We start from the raw sequence: 15,269 nt of genomic DNA, 5'->3' as shown, positions 1-15,269 counted from the left end.
TGAGTTCTATGGTTCAAAGCGGGACAAAAGCGCCTCGAGTGAATGCGGTGTTGCCTTAGAAACATGTCGTAGAAAGTTATACTGTGGTGTATATCGGTAATTATGGGCATGTAAATTACAGAAGTCACAGTTAAACGAGTAGCGAAGTACGTTTCTGGTACATTTCTTCTGCGCTTGGCGGACACGCAGAGCCATCTTGTGGAAAACACAGGAGACCCCCTGCTCGTAATGTACGGCGCTGCCCCGACAGGTGGCGCACCACTCGCCCGCTTCTCCCCTTCGTCTCGTTTGAGCGCATTGGGGCCGTGCGGGGACCGGTGCGGGGACCGGTGCGAGGATGCCCCAATACCCCTGCGTTTCATAATTTTTCTCCCTTTCCCCCCTTCCAATTTCCAGCGTGCGTCACTCGAACCCTCGTGTTTAGGCGACGCGCCTCCTCTTTCACTGCGGAAGGTACAGTTTCCCTTCTCTAAAGTTAGTGTTCATTCTATGTCCTAGGTGCAGCGTTCGATGCGGGGCGCCTCTGACGTGATCGCTGCGCCGTAGCGCGTCTGGTGGGAAAGCGTCCCCTGTGATATGTGCCTTGCTGCTGGCGAGGAGCCATGCGTCTGCGTGGTGCTCCCAAGCGAGATAGAGGACGATCCCATCGAGGCGTCATCCCCATTATCGCGTCCGCCTTCATGGCGCGTCGCGGCCCGGCTGTCCGTGCCGATCAAGACGTTTGGCTTGCGTAGATCGTTTGTCCCTCCGAGACACCGAGTTCTTTGGTTCATTTCGCTTGCTCAGGCGCACTTTTCGTTGCCACGCCGAACGCTGCGTTGCTCGGCGCTCAGCGCGTGTCTTTCTTTCACTCAAGAGCATGCCGAGCGAACGAGTGGGCGGTGCGAACGGGGTTCGATAACGCTATCGCGTTCTACTCTTCAAGGCGAAGCTTAGGCGTCCTCCAGTTTTCTCTTAGTTAATGCATATCCCCGCATAAGTGTTCAGAACATTTGTTACCTTGATGCCGTTGTCAAATCTTGTAGGAAAAATATTGTGATTGCCACAAAGTTTAATTCGCATCATGTGTCCTGCAGTATCAGAAAGGACTCATGTGGAAAGCGATTATCGGACTGGGCAAATAATCAAAATGTGTCCTTCCTAAACGTGAAAGTAGTTACGTATAAACATAACTCCTTTGTAAAAACTCTCTAAATCAGCATTCGACCTAACATTTGCTAGTTGGGGGATTGGCATCACTTCCTAGTCTAGGTCGAGTCTGCCGCAAACAGTTACCATCTACCTTCTTATGTTTTACATTAGAACATGTGCCATCATATTTCTTAGAGCCTCCGGTCCGCACTTTTTTCTATTACCAGAAGTTTCAGGGTGTCTCGAAAATGGTCCTCAACTCCCAGATAACAGTGTCCGATGATATCAAAGCCATGAATGAATGAATGTGTGAGGTTTAGTGGTGCAAGGGCCAGATATGGCCAAAGAGAGCCACGACAGTGCTAATGAGTTCGCAGTGAACTGATAAGCTATGTGAAGTTGTGACGTGACTCTAGCGGGGTCTAAAGGGGTTGCTGTTAATTGCGTGAAATGCGCGTGTAATAAGATTACGGCAATGACCAGCGACGTGTACTATGAGCATTAAAATGCATTGTGAAAGTATGATATGATGTACTAAATATGTGAGATGCTAAAATTGGTTAGGACACTGCTGCCTTATTAGAGCCCTTGAAACACAAGGGCCTGGAGGCATCTGCGATAGAAAACAACTGTCACAGCAGCTTCCGCTGGAAATAGGATGCGCTACGAAATTAATGGACCTGTAATATGCAGGACAACATCATTGTTGCGTACTCATCATATCATACTCATCATATCGTACTCATCATAACATCATATTGCGTACTCCACGAAGTACGCAATATTCATTCATTAGTGAACGAACTTCACTTCTTGTAAGCACGTGGCCAAGGTTGCAGACTCCGCAGATTGAATTTGTGCAGCCACAATTAGCACCTTTAAATGTTCGCCTTAGGGAAATTATTTCATTTGATAGTTGCACTTGGTAGCTCAAAATTGAATTTGTAAACATTTTACCGAATAATTTGAAATTGCTGCCCCCACCTTATATGAATGCCATTTTCTACACTATTTCACCCATTTCCTGATATATGTAATAGCGACTGATGCTTCCTCGTTTGACGAGAAGGCAGGCGTGGTAATCTACTCATCATCCCTCGATTGGTATTTTTCACTTCGCCTGCGAGATTACACATCAGTTTTCCGGCCCAATTTCTAGCAATAGTTTCTGCTTTGCGAAAGCTGCCCTTTCATGTTACAAAATTTGTTATTGTCACAGATTCTCGTTCTGCATGCAGTGCACTTCACTAATGTACAAAATCGACAGCTTTCATCACATTTTGTGCATTAACCGCTCCACTTAAGTTTAGTTCATTTATTATGTGTACCAGGCCACCAAGACATTTATGTTAATGAAATAGCCTATTCTTTAGCGCGAGCTTCTTTAAAAGGTCTGATGATATCTGTGCTGCCTGAAACTGCGCATATTACTGCAGCCCGATATAGGCAGTTTTCTTCTACCAAAGACAAAAGAAGCCTATAATTAGTAAAATCTACAGATTTTATGTATCTGATTTATTCTTAGAATCGGCAATGGTGTCTTAACCGGCAATTCGAAGCATCAGACAAGGCTGCCTTGCCGTATTCCCGCACTTCTGATTTCCTTGCATAGATGTGGTCTGGCGGCGTCCCCTTTAAGCTTCCTCAGCAGCGAGCTTCAATTCATCGATCACTTTTTATTATCGTGCTGGCGATTTTCTACTCACCGAAAACGATGTTTTCAAATCTAGGACTGTCTTTGCAGTGCTGTTACACTGTCCCTTGGAGCGACGGTATTAGGATACAGTCACAGGAATGTTTACCGAGCCATCTATAATTTCCTCTTTGACACAAAAAGATTGCCTTATTATTATTTCGCTTTTTCCATGGTTGACTTATTTCGCTTTCAATAAATTAACAATTTATTAAATTCAGAGTAAAAACACAAATTCGCAATTATACTATTAATATTATTATTCAAAATTTAACTTCCTCATCTTTATGTCTACCCTTCATGTATCTTCTTGAGAAGTTCCCGTTACTATTCCCCTGAAATCAAGGCTGACTACCTTATAAACTACTTTATTTGGTTTATTATCGGTTTACATATCATCTTTCATTATTCATTTACTTTCCCTTTATATTACTTAATCATTTTTTTTTATTTATTTCACTTGTCATTCATATTACCACCCGGTTGGTAGCCTATCACCCGCAGTGGGTTTGTGCCATTAATTGAGGCTTCATTATCATCATCACCCCCAGTACACTCAGCACGAGCCTGGAACAGAGAGACGGCTTGATCGTTCAGGAGGCTCCGACAGACCACGGGTACGTCAGAAAAAAGAGGATTACGGCAAGCCGCGCTTAATTTTTCACCACTTTAGGTATTCTTAAGCCTGCAGAACTCGTCGTTTCGCACTGTTGTGAGTACCGCAGACGCTTAATGATTCGGTGGTTACGTTGCTTCGCCAGATTTCGTTTTCTGAATTTCTGACTCGTTTACGCATGTGCGAGAGTGCTGACCTGTGAATTTCTTGCCTAGCGTTTCCGCAGAAAATAAGGGTGAATCACTGCATTCATACGGTCTCCACTAGCGAAGCTAGCGTGCACGCGTCACATGTTGAAGTATAGCCTCTCGAATTTAGTTGTGATCTCGCGGTGCGCCGGGGGGGGGTGACCGCACTCGCAGTGCTTTGGGAGAAGAACCTTTTATCCAATACAGCTGTGTGCGTCTGCTACGAATGTACACCGTCTTGTTTTTTAGCCGCTTGTACTGCCCACTCAGTACGTAAATATGTGTTCCAGGATTCAGAACAGATGTACACTTGAAAGAGCTACAGGTGTGCCAAAATTAACCAGACTCTATCTGCTATGCGGAGGTTCTAAAGGCCGCTTACTGTATTGCTTTACCACTGAATAGCTTACCATTTAATCAACAGTGGCACGCGCCAAATACGTTTTGCAGCGATCTCAATCATATGGACACTTCAGGCGCACTCTTGCTATCGGTGTCGCTTTGACGGTCCGTATAAAATCCGAGGGCGAGTACACTGTCGCCGCGCGCCGTATGCTATATGTGCGAGTTAAAGCTTGCGAGGGTCAGCCAAGGAATGCGCGCGCGCAAAAAAAGGAAAGCGGGTAGCAAGCGCGCCGTCTTCTGTCGCCCGAAAGGCACCGGGGGGAGGACAGGGATGGGGAGGGGCGTTCTATTCTGGCGGCTGCTAGTGTCCCTGTATTTTCTTCCGCCGGGAGTGGAGTTGCGCATAGGTCCGCCCATCTCTTCCAGCTCTGCTGTGGAGCACTTCTCCCGCGCAGGAGGCAAATGCCGCGGGGTTTCTCATTTGCTTTCTTCGCTGCTGGTCGTGAGATACATGCGGCTATTGTTCCCAGGCGCTGAGCAAGATGACACTTCGTAAGGCAGGCTACGCTCGAATTATTGGCGTAGCCAATCGTTCGAGCGTACCCGAAATTAAATTTAGGCTAAACAAAATTTTTAGTTCGCATGTACATCTATACATGCACATATATAAACACGCACTCGAACGTACATACAGGAGTAGGAGTTTTTGATCCCGCGAAATTAAATCCTGACTACGCCCGTGGCTCGAACCGCTGGAAAATTCGCGTACGAACGCGCATTAACTTGCAACAGAAAGCGTGGCAATGTTTTTCGGCATGGATATGAAGTTTTCTCGCGGAGGCCGGAAGGCAAGAAATGTTTTAAAGCTTGTTTAAAGAAAACTTCACACACCTGTAGTGGACAATTATGTGAGCACATTTGGCTCCCGAAACCCGACGAATAATCGCTTCCAAGAGAACTATTGTGCCTGCAGTTATGTCAGTGACCGTTTACCGTGACCGTCATGAATCCCTATCCGTCGTTGACAGCTGCTGCACGTTTTCGATATACATGCATGCGTACGTACGTACGTACGTACGTACATACGTACGTACGTACATACGTACGTACATACATACATACATACATACATACATACGTACGTACGTACGTACATACATACATACGTACGTACGTACATACATACATACATACATACATACATACATACATACATACATACATACATACATACATACATACATACATACATACATACATACACACATTAAATCTAAAACAGATTTGTGCCCAGAGGCTGGCAGCTACAGCTATGGCATAAGCTGCACGGGTCGCATGATGACTGATCCTACGGGCGTGAATATTGCAATTTTAAGACGATAGAAAGCTTTGGTTTCATAATGCATGATACGCCTGTTTTTTTCCACGTGTGCATTGTTAAATCTATCTGTGTGTTCGTTTTGAAATCCTGCTTTCTGCTGCAGTGCGCAATAGTGCGCTAGTCTTCACCTTTTACTCGTGTGCAGCATGTGCTTCTTTAGCGACGCATGATTCTGTGATTACATAGTGACGTTGTCGATCTGCTGTTTTTCTAGAACTGCCTGGCTGTATTTACATTTTTACACCATGTACTGACTTTGCATTTTGTTTGAATAGCGCTTGATTATGCGCATGTTCGTGTGGGACAAAATGATAAGTGTCTGGTGTCTAAATATACAACTGCTACGCAACTGCACTTGCATTCACTCCGACGAAGGCCGGTCCTCCGGCCGAAACGCAGTAAAAACATATGCCTTAGCGTTCTTTTATTTTATTTTGAATGTTATACCTTGGAGTCAGGCGTGAAGGCCTTCGTCTGGTATATATATATACATATATATATATATATATATATATATATATGTATATATATATATATATATATTGTCACGAGAGGAAAAGCCAGTCAGTCAGTTCTAAGCGAACGGCCGTTTGCAGTTCGTTTTCGCAGCAGCTACCACGCAGCTACCACGTGGCATGCACGTAGAACTTCGTCGCGGAGAGTAGCGGGAACAACGAGCAGGAAAACGGTTGCCGTAGGGTGAAAGTTCCGGTTGTATAGGATGTCACCACGTAGGCAGAAAGAGGACAAGTGACGCGCGAACTGCCGTGGGGGTTGTGGGCGGCCTCCTTCAAGTTATTCAATCAAGGGCTGGAGCTCGGTATCTTGGCGTTGCTGTTGAGCAAGGTTTAAAGACGGAGGAGTACAAAGAAAACCAGAATCGTCGCCAGTATCTAGTGGTGCGGGTTCGACGGGAGCGCGGGAGAGACAGTCGGCGTCAGTGTGTTTCTGGCCAGACTTATAGACGATGGTCACATCAAATTCCTGCAACCGAAGGCTCCATCTTGCGAGACGGCCTGATGGATCGTTGAGATTCGCCAGCCAGCAGAGAGAGTGGTGGTCGCTGACGACACGGAAGGGGCGTCCGTACAGGTATGGGCGGAACTTCTGGATAGCCCATATGACTGCCAGACATTCTTTTTCAGGTGCGGAGTAGTTTTTTTCAGCAGCAGACAAGGTTCGGCTGGCATACGCAATAACGCGCTCAACTCCAGCTTGAAACTGCATGTACGAGTGTCGCTCCCAGACAAACGTTACTAGCATCAGTATGCACTTCTGTGTCAGCCTCGGTGTCAAAGTGACCAAGGATCGGTGGTGTCTGTAGACGTCGCTGAAGGTCGCGGAAGGCGTCGGATTGTGCCGGGCCCGAAACAAATGTGACGTCGTTCTTGATGAGTCGTTGCAAAGGTTCGGCAATTTCACAAAAATTGGGTACAAAACGGCGGTAATACGCACAAAGCCCTAAAAATCGGCGGACATCGTGTTTTGTCTTCGGTATCGGGAACAGAGCAAGTGCCATGGCTTTGTCAGGGTCAGGGCGCACACCGGTGCTGCTGACAATATGACCTAGAAATTTGAGCTCCTCGTAGCAAAAGTGGCATTTTTCGGGCTTCAGGGAGAGGCCGGCGGTGCGGATAGCTTGAAGAACCGCCTCAAGCCGCTGGATGTGTTGTTCAAACGTGGTGGAAAAAACAACTACATCGTCTAAGTAGACTAAACACGAGTTCCACTTGAGGTCAGATAAAACTGTGTCCATCATGCGTTGAAATGTGGCCGGAGCGGAACACAATCCAAAAGGGAGGACCTTAAATTGATAGAAACCGTCGGGTGTTATAAACGCAGTTTTTTCCTGGTCCCGTTCGTGAACTTCAATTTGCCAGTACCCACTACGCAGATCAATTGAAGAAAAGTAACGGGCATGTCGCAGGCGATCCAAGGAGTCGTCAATTCGAGGAAGTAGGTAAACGTCTTTTTTCGTGATCTTGTTCAGTTTGCGATAATCGACACAGAATCGTAGTGAACCGTCTTTCTTTTTAACTAATACAACAGGTTAAGCCCAAGGACTTGTCGAAGGTTGAATGACATCATCGTGGAGCATTTCTTTAACTTGATGACGAATAGCATCCTGTTCTCTCTGCGACACGCAATAAGCGCGTTGACGAACAGGTTGGACGGTCGGTTCAGTGATGATTCTGTGTTAGATTAACGGAATCTGTTTGACCTTCGACGTGGTGGCGAAACAGTCGCTAAACGATGATAGCAGAATGAGGAGCCTCTCCTTCTCGTTTTGGTCTAGCTTTGGGTTGACGTTGATGCGACTGGTCAAGTCCACATCGCTGGGTTCCGGAATCGAGATTGTCGTTACCGAAGCACAGGCGTTGGACTCGGCCACCGTTTCAAAGTAAGCCATGGTGGTATGCCTCGCAAAGTGCTTGTATTCGCCACTGAAGTTGGTAACTAGAATCGTGGTTTGCCTATGTTGGAGCTCTACGAGACCTCGTGCGACGCCGACTTCGCGATCCAGCAATATGGCGAGGTTACCTTCGGCGATGCTTATTCCTAGTTGGTCTTGGGGGCATTCAACGAGAACGAAGATGCTACTTTGAGGCGGTAACGTCACGCATTCATCGCCCACACGTAACGCCGCGCGGTGATGTTCATCCTCCACACTCGAATCCGAAGAAACATAGTTAGAAAAAGTAACGAACAAGTCACGAAGGTTAATGATCGCACCATATTCCTGGAGAACATCCATGCCCAGTATAACTAGCCGAGAACACTTGGGCAGCACAAGGAAAAACGCTACGAAAGTCTAAGTAGAAATTGCAAGTCTGGCGGTGCATCGTCCAATGGGTGACACGAGGTGTCCTCCGGCCGTAATCAGATGTGGGCCGTCCCACGCTGTCAGCACCTTGCGTAGCCGAGTGGCTAGTGAGGCACTCATAACCGAGTAGTCAGCTCCCGTGTCGACACGTGCAGTTACCGGATAACCGTCGATGGAAGCAGTAATAGCAGCAGAAGTTGTTTTTGCAGTTTCGAATGAAGGCGTCCGCGGTACGTCGCAAGGGGATGGCGTCGGCGGAGGATATCTGACGGTTCGCATGACAGCGGCCTCACCCCCGGAGGTCGCCGTTTTCAGTTTCCCCGGCGCGGGCTTCCACCGTTGACTCCAGCGGAATCAAAGGCGGGTCGAGTACTGTTTCGTGACGCGTACCGACGAGGTGAAGGCGACCGTGACTGTCTTCGCTGTGGGGCAGGAGGAAGCCGGTTACTTTCTAAGTATTGCTCGATGTCGTGCGGGCGTACGCCATAGCGCGGGCAACGGGCGTCCGGATGGTATCCCCGCAGACCAATCCGTCGGTACTGGCAGTCGCGATACATGTGACCAGCCTCCCCGCAGTGATAGCACAAAGGACTGTTGTCGGGGGCGCGCCATACTGTAGATTTGCGCGGACCAGGATGAAAGGGTGCTTGCGGATTCGTGCGGTGAATCGGACTTGGGGAGCGTCGAGAAATCCCAGCAGGCGGCTGCGAAAATCGGCCCGTCGACGGCGCGCAAGCCCGAAGAGCATCTGCGTACGAAAACGTGGGAGGTTCGGGTTGTGTTGGTGGCGAGGAATGAACCACTTTGCCGATTTCTTCCCGAATGACATCCGTAAGAACCGCGGCACTGGGAGGTGCCGGAGCCGAAGCATAGGACTTCTGCAGTTCTCCTCGAACAATTTGTCGTATTAGCTCGGTAAGGGACTCCCTATCAGCATTTGCAGGTACGAGAGAGCATGCAGCAGTCATGGTGGTCTGGCATTCATACTGCGAGAGCCGCTGCCGAAGCATACGTTCCATGACTGTTGCCTCACGAACGAACTGAGAGACTGTTGTAGGAGGATTGCGCACGAGGCCCGCGAAAAGCTGTTCCTTTACGCCTCGCATTAACAGACGCACCTTCTTGTCTTCTGGCATTAGTGGATCGGCCCGACGGAACAATCGCGTCATGTCTTCGACGAACATGGCCACGGTTTCGTTTGGCATTTGGAACCTCGAAAGCAGTGTCTGTTCGGCTCTTTCTTTCCTTTCGGGAGTGCTGAAGGGTTCACAAAGCAGTCGGTAAAACTTCTGCCAGCTGGTAAATGAGGCTTCGTGGTTCTCGTACCTTACTCTCGCCGCGTCTAAAAGGGAAAAGTAGATTTTCAACTTACGGCGATCGTCCCAGTCGTTAAAGGCGGCGACCCGGTCGAAATGGTCCAACCAGTCTTCAACGGCCTCAAAGGCGTTGCCATGGAATGGGTTAGGCGGGCGAGGCGCGTTGAGAATGCATGGTTCGGCAGCATTTGGAATCCCCTCGGTTTGGCTTGCGGTAGTTGTTATCTTTCTCACGGAGCTTGCCAGGGGACTGTATTGCGGTGGAAGAGCTTGGAGGCGACGGCTGGTTCGATAGATTTCTGCCGTCCCCGAGGTACTGGCGTCGGTAGCTTCTGGTTCAGGACCCGTAGGCATACGATGGATGCGTACCCCGCCCCTCCACCAGTTTGTCACGAGAGGAAAAGCCAGTCAGTCAGTTCTAAGCGAACGGCCGTTTACAGTTCGTTTTTGCAGCAGCTACCACGCACCCTTCTTCTTCCTCGACTTCTAGAGTAACTAGTGCGTGCCATTATATATATATATATATATATATATATATATATATATATATAATTCAATGCGATGTTCTGCAGGTCCGGTCCATAGGTAGTTCTAGAAACGAAGGTGCACACTTACGACAATCGCATCTTTACTGTTTTGAACGTTTCGGCCGTGGCACGGCCTCCGTCAGAATAAGCACACATACAAGCGCGCAGCCGCTTTGATGGGCATGCGCACGTGGGCATAATCAGTAGTACATGCACGTGTACAATTGCAAATAATAGAAAAAAAGTACAGCAGCAAATATAACTTATGCACGATAAATGATATGCCTTAAATATCGTTGACGTGTCATGATGATTGTACATGAAGTACAACATGATATCGATTGCGACATGGCAAAACTGATTTGGCATGCTTTGTCAATTCCTTACAAGAACATGCACATCAAGATATGGTAGAAAGGCACGACACTTTTCCTACGCTCTCGTTGATGCCGGATGACACAATGTTAAATTTATGGATGAGAAAGGATTCTCGTACTTCTCGATCATGGTGCGATTTGAAACCTGATTGTATTATGGTTACACTGATATTGTCAAACGTATGACCTGGCAGTCGAACATGTTTAGATAATGGCAGGTGTGGCAAGCTGTTAACGTGTGCATTGTGGTTATTGAATCTGACACGAAAAGATGTTTCGATCTGATCGATATACTGCATATGACACACTGAACATTCAAGCAGATAGATGACGTTAGTGCTGTCGCAAGTGAAGTCGCCGTTGATTTTAACAGAAAAATGGGATGTTGTGCTTCTAGCAGTCTTTGATGTGGTCATGTGTGTAAAAACTTTAAACGGGGCTTATTGCAGGGATGACAACCAGCAGGAGCAATCGCTTTAGTTTTGGAAGAGGTTACTAGGTCACGCAGATTCCTAGAGCGACAATAGACAACCCTTGGCGATTCCGTGAAAATGTGTTTAAGACGGGCGCCTTGTGTTAGTAAGTTATAATGCTTCCTGAGAATGTGGGACACGTTAGGAATAGATGCAGAGTGTGTTAGGATAAGGTTCGTTCGTGAAATCGGCGCCGATCGCTTGTCCGTGCAGATGAGTTCCTTCCGGTCGAGACAGTCGGCCCGTTTAAGGGCATCGTAAATTATTTGTGAAGGGTATTTCTGTACGGTTAGTGCGTCACGAAGCAGGTTACAGTTGCGAGTGAATTCACTATTGTCCGAACAAATTCTTTTGCACCGGATAGCTTCGCTGTAGCGAATGCTCGTTTCGCAATGCTTGACATGGCTGCTCTTAAAATGCAGATATCGCTGTCGGTCAGTGGGCTTTCTGTAAAGATTTGTCGTTAAGTTACCATTGCACAGAGATACCAAGACGTCGAGAAAGTTTATGCTGAGTGATGAATAGGAATGGGAAAAGGAAATTGACGGTGCGGCGTTGTTAAAGTCGGTAATGAAGGAAAGTAATGCAGCTTCGCCATGGTGCCAAATTAAAAAAATGTCATCGATGAAGCGTTTGTAATAGTATGGTTTGAGGTCACGAGTATCGAGGAAATTCTTTTCTAGTATGCCCATGAAAATGTTAGCATAATTGGGACCTATTTTTGTGCCCATGGAGGTTACGTTCAAACCAGTGGTACCTCCATGGGCACAAAAGTAAGTCCCAATTATGCTAACATTTTCATCGGCATACTAGAAAAGAATTTCCTCGATACTCGTGACCTCAAACCATACTATTACAAACGCTTCATCGATGACATTTTCTTAATTTGGCACCATGGTGAAGCTGCACTACTTTCCTTCATTACGGACTTTAACAACGCCGCACCGTCAATTTCCTTTTCCCATTCCTATTCAAAACTCAGCATAAACTTTCTTGACGTCTCGGTATCTCTGTGCAATGGTAACTTAACGACAAATCTTTACAGAGAGCCCACTGACCGACAGCGATATCTGCATTTTAAAAGCAGCCATGTCAAGCATTGCGAAACGAGCATTCGCTACAGCCAAGCTATCCGGTTCAAAAGAATTTGTTCGGACAATAGTGAATTCACTCGCAACTGTAACCTGCTTCGTGACGCACTAACCGTACAGAAATACCCTTCACAAATAATTTACGATGCCCTTAAACGGGCCGACTGTCTCGACCGGAAGGAACTCATCTGCACGGATAAGCGATCGGCGCCGATTTCACGAACGAACCTTATCCTAACACACTCTGCATCTATTCCTAACATGTCCCACATTCTCAGAAAGCACTATAACTTACTAACACAAAGCGCCCGTCTTAAACACATTTTCACGGAATCGCCAAGGGTTGTCTATCGTCGCTCTGGGAATCTGCGTGAACTAGTCATCATCATCATCATCAGCCCGGTTATGCCCACTGCAGGGCAAAGGCCCCTCCCCTACTTCACCAACTACCCCGGTCATGTACTAATTATGGCCATGTTGTCCCTGCAAACTTCTTAATCTCATCCTCCCGTCTAACTTTCTGCCGCCCTCTGCTACGCTTTCCTTCCCTTGGAATCGATTCCGTAACTCTTAATGACCATCGGTTATCTTCCCTCCTCATTATGTGTCCTGCCCACGCCCATTTCTTTTTCTTGATTTCAACTAAGATATCATTACCTCCCGTTGGTCCCACACCCAATCTGCTCTTTTCTTATCCCTTAACGTTACACCTATCATTTTTCTTTCCATAGCTCGTTGCGTCGTCCTCAATTTAAGTAGAACCCTTTTCGTAAGCCTCCAGGTTTCTGTCCCGTACGTGAGTACTGGTAAGACACAGCTGTTATAAACTTTTTTCTTAAGGGATAATTGCAACCTGCTGTTCATGATCTGAGAATGCCTGCCAAACGCACCCCAGCCCATTCTTATTCTTCTGATTATTTCAGTCTCATCATCCAGATCCGCAGTCGCTACCTGTCCTAAGTAGATGTATTCCCTTACCACTTCCAGTGCCTCACTACCTATTGTAAACTGCTGTTCCCTTCCGAGATTATTAAACATTACTTTAGTTTTCTGCAGATTAATTTTTAGACCCACCCTTCGGCTTTGCCTCTCCAGGTCAGTGAGCATGCATTGCAGTGGGTCTCCTGACTTACTAAGCAAGGCAATATCATCAGCGAATCGCAAGTTACTAAGGTATTCTCCATTAACTCTTATCCCCAATTCTTCCCAATCCAGGTCTCTGAATACCTCCTGTAAACACGCTGTGAATAGCATCGGAGAGATCGTATCTCCCTGCCTGACGCCTTTCTTTATTGGGATTTTGTTGCTTTCTTTATGGAGGACTACGGTGGCTGTGGAGCCGCTATAGATATCTTTCAGTATATTTACATACGGCTCGTCTACACCCTGATTCCGCAATACCCCCATGACTGCTGAGGTTTCGACTGAATCAAACGCTTTCTCGTAATCAACGAAATCTATATATTAAAGGTTGGTTATATTCCGCACATTTTTCTATCACCTGATTGATAGTGTGAATATGGTCTATTGTTGAGTAGCCTTTACGGAATCCTGCCTGGTCCTTTGGTTGACGCAAGTCTAAGGTGTTCCTGATGCTATTTGCAATTACCTTAGTAAATACTTTGTAGGCAACGGACAGTAAACTGATCGGTCTATAATTTTTCAAGTCTATGGCGACCCCTTCTTTCTTATGGATTAGGATTATGTTAGCGTTTTACCAAGATTCCGGTACGCTCGAAGTCATGTGGCATTGCGTATACAGGCTGGCCAGTTTTTCTAGAACAATCTGCCCACCATCCTTCATCAAATCTGCTCTTACCTCAACCTCCCGAGCTGCCTTCCCCCTTTGCATAGTTCCCAAGGCTTTCTTTACTTCTTCCAGTGTTACCTGTGGGACTTCGAATTCCTCTAGACTATTCTCTCTTCCATTATCGTCGTGGGTGCCCCTGGTACTGTATATATCTCTATAGAACTCCTCAGTCACTTGAACTATCTCATCCATATTAGTAATGATATTGCCGGTTTTGTCTCTTAACGCATACATCTGATTCTTGCCAATTCCTAGTTTCTTCTTCACTGCTTTTGGGCTTCCTCCGTTCCTGAAAGCATGTTCAATTCTATCCATATTATACTTCCTTATGTCAGCTGTCTTACGCTTGTTGATTAACTTCGAAAGTTCTGCCAGTTCTATTCTAGCTGTAGGGTTAGAGGCTTTTATACATTGGCGTTTCTTGATCAGATCTTTCGTCTCCTGCAATAGCTTACTGGTATCCTGTCTAACGGAGTTACCACCGACTTCTATTGCACACTCCTTAATGATGCCCACAAGATTGTCGTTCATAAGGTCCTCTTCCTGAGGTAAAGCCGAATACCTGTTCTGTAGCTTGATCTGGAATTCCTCTATTTTCCCTCTTAGCGCTAACTCATTGATCGACTTCTTGTGTACCAGTTGCTTCCGTTCCCTCCTCAGGTCTAGGCTAATTCGAGTTCTTACCATCGTATGGTCACTGCAGCGCACCTTGCTGAGCACGTCCACATCTTGTATGATGCCAGCGTTAGCGCAGAGTATGAAGTCTATTTCATTTCTAGTCTCGCCGTTCCGGCTCTTCCACGTCCACTTTCGGCTATGTCGCTTGCCGAAAAAGGTATTCATTATCCGCACAATATTCTGTTCCGCAAACTCTACTAATAAATCTTTCCTGCTATTCCTAGTGCCTAAGCCATATTCCCCCACTGCCTTGTCTCCAGCCTGCTTCTTGCCTACCTTGGCATTGAAGTTGCCTATCGGTATACTGTATTTTGTTTTGACTTTACCCATCGCCGATTCCACGTCTTCATAGAAGCTTTCGACTTCCTGGTCATCATGACTGGATGTAGGGGCGTAGACCTGTACAACCTTCATTTTGTACCTATTATTAAGTTTCACAACAAGACCTGCCACCCTCTCGTTAATGCTATTGAATTCCTGTATGTTAAAAGCTATGTTCTTATTAATCAGGAATGCGACTCCTAGTTCTCATCTCTCCGCTAAGCCCCGGTAGCACAGGACGTGCCAGCTGTTTAGCACTGTATATGCTTGTTTTGGCCTCCTAACTTCACTGAGCCCTATTATATCCCATTTACTGCCCTCTAATTCCTCCAATAGCACTACTAGACTCGCCTTACTAGATAACATTCTAGCGTTAAACGTCGCCAGGTTCATATTCTAGTGGCGGCCTGTCCGGAGCCCGGGATTCTTAGCACCCTCTGCAGCGTCGCAGGTCTGACCGCCGCCGTGGTCAGTTGTTTCGCAGCTGCTGGGGACTGA

Source organism: Dermacentor andersoni, chromosome 9 (assembly GCF_023375885.2).
Source record: "Dermacentor andersoni chromosome 9, qqDerAnde1_hic_scaffold, whole genome shotgun sequence".
Taxonomy (NCBI): Eukaryota; Metazoa; Arthropoda; class Arachnida; order Ixodida; family Ixodidae; genus Dermacentor; species Dermacentor andersoni.
The sequence above is the reverse complement of the archived record's forward strand: the minus strand, read 5'-3'. Positions refer to the sequence as shown.